Source organism: Ixodes scapularis, unplaced genomic scaffold (genome assembly GCF_016920785.2).
Source record: "Ixodes scapularis isolate PalLabHiFi unplaced genomic scaffold, ASM1692078v2 ptg001158l_1___fragment_3__unscaffolded, whole genome shotgun sequence".
Taxonomy (NCBI): Eukaryota; Metazoa; Arthropoda; class Arachnida; order Ixodida; family Ixodidae; genus Ixodes; species Ixodes scapularis.
The window spans coordinates 2260001-2265000 of record NW_024610108.1 but is presented as its reverse complement, the minus strand read 5'-3'; the positions used below and the strand labels follow the sequence as shown (position 1 = coordinate 2265000).

Sequence of the window (5000 nt, the reverse complement as noted above, 5' to 3'; positions counted from 1 at the left end):
TGGCTATTTTTTTTTTCTTTTTTTTTTTTTTTTATACAAGGAGGTTTGTTCACCACCATAACTCCGAGGAGATGGGGCTCACAAGTTCCCCCCCGCACCTTACACTCTGAAGGGCAGAGGTACCCGCAGTTGCCCCCACCAAACCTATGGGTGGGGGCTTAACTCCGACGGACCACACCAGACGAAGGCACATCGCCCGCGATCCTCACCGCAGTGGTCATACTGCGGTGGGCGTAGAAGCACCTCATGCCTCCTTGGAGGCATCGCACCGAGAGCTGCTTAAAGTCATTCGCCGTCAGCCCTAGACCTTGGAGGTCTCGGGCACTCTCCGCTGACCACACCCCCCTGAAGTTCAAGGTGATGCTTGTGGTCATCAGGGTCCCCGTCCTCCCATCTCTCGCAGCCTGGTGAAGTAAGGGGGAGGAGTACTTGACGATCTTCTGGTTGTGGTGGAACGCCAGGTCCATCCTCGTTCCCACCACCTGAGCGTCGATGATGATGGTATCCTCCTCCTTGAATGCCACAATGTCTGGTTTCAGCACTCCACCAGGCAGGATGAAGTGCGGCTCCCAGAGGACTGTCCACTGAAGCTGTCGAAGACGGGAGCACACGTAACGGGCGAGGTTATCGTGCCTCTTTACCCGGTTCGGGTGCCCTCGATGACAGCACTGCAAGACATGGCCCAGGCTCTCTGGTGCACCGCATCCAGCCCGGCAGGAGATGTCGACTCCGCGACCACGGCTCGTTCGCTCCAAAGTTGGTTGCGCGTTCACTAGAAGTTTCAGGAGGTTAATGAATTGCCGACCTGGAAGCATCCTTGTTCCCTCGGACACCCAACGGTGCGCTCCCGGGACATCCTTCGACTCTCGAAGTGCTGCTCCGTCGTTGCTCCGGTGGAGCAGAGCGGCCCACATCTTCTGCATTGACTTCTTTGACTGCAGTTCTTTCCCCTGGTATCTGCAGGCCTCCAGGGAAGTTCGACGCAGCCCAGTTAGCAGGGGCTTTGTCAGGGCGGCAGCACATTCCGGATGGTCACTGAATCGCAGGTTGTCCAGCCTCTTCAATTTCATGGATGGAATCGAGGCTCGTAGGGAAACCACACCAAGCCCGCCCCCTCCCACAGGGGCATGGAAATACCCCAGTGGAGTGTCGTGTGGAAGGTCGAGCCACCTCCTCATTGAGCTCCTCACTTTGGTGTCCAGCTTCTTGAGGAGACCCCGAGACCAGGGTCCCAGAATGAGGCGATGAAACAGGCGGGGCAGAAGGTATGTTCGCAGCACCACTAGGCGCTGTTGGGGCTTGAGGGGTGCTCTCCTGACTTTCTCCAAGAGGCCTTCCAGCTCCTCCTCTATACCTAGAGTCTTGGTGCCCTCCGGAGCAAAGGTGACGCCCAAGTACCGCCACGTCGTTGCCACCCCTGAAGCTGGGAGGGGCTGACCATTGATCGTGAAGTCCGTGGTTGTGAGGACCTTGATCTTCTTGTCCCTTCCCGAAGGCTGCAGCGACAGGGTAAAGCTCTTGCTGACGTTGATCACTAACCCTCGCGGCTTCAAGAAGGCCGCGAGATCGTCGAGCCGCTGCTGCAGACCTTGCGGGGTGGATGCCAGCACGACGAGGTCATCAGCAAACGCCATGGCGTCCAGGGCGAAGTCGTCACTCCGGAAGGTGATGTTGCGGTCGATGCCGCACAGGAATTCGTCCACGACCATGTTAAATAGTATGGGCGATAGTGGGTCGCCCTGTCGAACCCCGGTGGTTGGCTGAACCCTCAGATCCTCCCCCTCAAACTGCAAGGTAGTGTGGGAGGTTGAGTATAGTTCTCTGAGGTAGGCCAAGAAGCTGTCGTCAAAGCCAGCCCGCAGAGCACCACGAAGGATGGCTTCCGTTGAGACGCGATCGAACGCCTTGGCCATGTCGATGCTTGCGAGATAGAGGGGCCGGAGCTTTTGACGGGCCTCGTTGAGTGCAGTGGACAGCAGGAGCACATTCTCCGCGCATCCGTCAACAGGCTGGAACGCGCGCTGCCTGAAGTCCAGTGCTGCGGCTGCTGTTGCTCTCTTGGCCAGGATCCGGTGGAACAGCCTTTGCACCACAGGGCCGACTGTTATTGGCCGGAAGTCCGAGGGCTCTTGCGCAGGATTTTTCTTGGGGATAAATGTTGTACGCGCACCACGCCAGGAGGGGGGCAGGCGGCGTTGCAGCATCAGGATGTTCAGAAGAACCCGTAATAGCCGCAGCGGGACTGAACGCAGGAGTCTGGCCGAGAAACCGTCGGGACCCGCAGCCGAGTTCCTTGGTGGCAGAGCTGCCCGGATCTCCTGCGCAGATGCTGGCTGGAACACATCGATCCTCTCATCTGGTACTGCAAGTCGGTCCTTCGGGGGGGCCGGGGGGGCGCTCGTCATGAACTCCCGCCATGACTCCAGGAACAGGCGCTTATCTTGCACGTTCACCGCGCTCGGTCCGTCCAAGATTGACCGAGCACAGTCCGCCTGCCGCTTCCGGAAAAGGTCCTGGGCGGTGGCGTACTCCCATCTCTTCCTCTTGCGTCTACTCTCTGGTCGCCGGGTTGTACGAGGTGCCTGCCTTCTTGCAGGAGGTGCTACTTGGAACGCCGCTCGTAGGTAATTGTCCAGCAGGTGCGTCACGTCAACACCACGTAAAGCCTGCTGTGCCACGTCCCATAGTCTGGGGCCCTGGAATGACTGGGGGGCAGCTCGGGAGAGGAGGCTGCGCAGCTCGGCCGAGACTTCTGCGGCGGAGCCCCCCTCCGCCGGGGCCGGCGCCTCGGGATGACGCAGTGGGACTCGCGGTCGGCCAGGTGGAGCATTTGCAGACCGAACACGTCCTCCTTCCGGAGGCAGGGCTGCAGAGGCTTGATCCACAGGCGCCGTATTCCCGTCGACGGAGGGCCAGGGCTGGCTCCTTGACGTCGCCGGCAAGTCGGCGGCGACGGTAACATCGCTTGGGGTTTGAACCGGCCCGGGAGTTTCGAAGGAAGAGCGGGATCGCTGGGGTTGCTGCACCACATGGGTCACAGCACCGCCAGGTGTCACCACATCTCCCTCTCCACTCGCTAGCACAGCTCGTACCCTAGAGGTTTTTGTCTTTCTTGCTTGCTCCGGTCTGCTCGCCGACGACCATGGCCTCTCCGCGTCGTCCATCAGGTCCTCCTCAGGCTCGGATCCAGGGACGAGACCATCTCCAGGTTGGAAGTGGCGTTCGGTGTGATGCCTTGCAGCACGGGGCCCCGCACCAAGAGCGGGGGGACGACCGGACAATGGAGATCCGGAAGAGCAGCCCGTCTTGGACCGCTTTGGCCGAGCTCCCATGGCCACATAGTCAGGATCACCAGGACTGCCGGACGGCTGCACCGAAGACAAGTCGTTCTCCGGCGATGAGTTCTGCACCGCGCTGGAAGACTGCAGACGTGGCACCCTTGGACGCAGCAACCTGGAAGACCCTGGACATGGCACCCCCGGACGCTGCTCACTGGAAGACGACTGGTGTTGGGCTCCCCTGGCATCCTCCTCCAGCAGGTCACTGGTGGTAGCACACTGACTCGACCTCAGCGAGGCCACGAGGTCTCGGTAAGTCTGTTGCTTCCGATGGGACTTGATGGATTCGAGAGAGCGTGAGGGAAAGAAGGAGCAGAGAACTTGGTTGATGTTGTAAACCGCTGTTCCGATCTGAGCTTCTCTACTCGCGAGGAGGTAAGTTTCCTCGTCGTTCCACCTTGGCTTAACTCTTTCCACGTTAATTTCCTCGTTGTACATTTCAGGATGGGCATGTCGCTGATGCAGCGACAGGCCACGTACACTGTTGAAGGCTCTCGAACACTGAGGGCATATGCTGAATGTAGACCGATTATTGGGTGCGTTAGAGTCACCCACAGCCACCGAAGAGAGCGAGAAACCATCCCCATCATTTGAATCCTGCACACAAGGTGTGCAGGCACCCCCACTATCCGGAAGGGGAGAGAGACGAAGAGGAGAAGACATTGCAGAGGTAGAGGGAAACAGAGTGTCACAGAGTGTCATAGAGTGACAAGAGAGTCATAGTTACTCCCGCCGTTTACCCGCGCTTTGATGAATCTCTTCACGTTGACATTCAGAGCACTGGGCAGAAATCACATTGCGTCAACACCGACCAGCGGCCATCGCAATGGTTTGTTTTAATTAGACAGTCGGATTCCCCCGGTCCGTGCCAGTTCTGAGTTGACTGTTTTTTGCCGGCCGAAGCATAGCACTTTGGGCACGAAGCCCTCAGACGCCGCGCAGCTGAGGCTTTCCACAGGAAGGTCCCGACGCTGGTCCGGGCTTGGCCGCGCCGCGTGAACGGCGAGCCCCGCCCAGTCCCGGTGCAGTGCCGTTCCTGCTTCAGGTCCCCAGCCCGACCGGCTCAGTCCTCAGAGCCAATCCTTATCCCAAGGTTACGGATCCGTTTTGCCGACTTCCCTTACCTACATTGGTCCATCGACTAGAGGCTGTTCACCTTGGAGACCTGCTGCGGATGTGGGTACGGTCCGGCACGAAAATCACACTCCCTCACTCGGATTTTCAAGGGCCGACGCGAGCGCACCGGACAGCGCAAGAACCGCACTGCTCTACGGAGCCACCATCCCTATCTCGGGGCGAACCCATTCCAGGGACTCGATCTCCTTACAGAGAAAAGAAAACTCTTCCCGGGGCTCGCATCGGCGTCTCCGAGCTGGTTTGCGTTACCGCACTGGGCCCCGAAGGACCAATCTCCGTGTCCGGGTTCGGGATTATTAACCCGATTCCCTTTCGGTCACTGCGGGGCTCTCTCCACTGCAAAAAAGTGCTCCCGCTTCGGAAAGAACTTCTCCTTTCCCTTAGGACCGACTGACCCATGTTCAACTGCTGTTCACATGGAACCCTTCTCCACTTCAGTCCTCAAGGTTCTCACTTGAGTATTTGCTACTACCACCAAGATCTGCACCAGCGGCGGCTCCAGGCGGGCTTACGCCCGACACCTTC

General features: G+C 59.0%; 1 pseudogene; it reads right to left on the bottom strand.

The window, feature by feature from the left end:
* The window catches only part of LOC120847282, an 8639-nt pseudogene that overhangs the window by 1886 nt on the left and 1753 nt on the right, over window positions 1–5000 (bottom strand).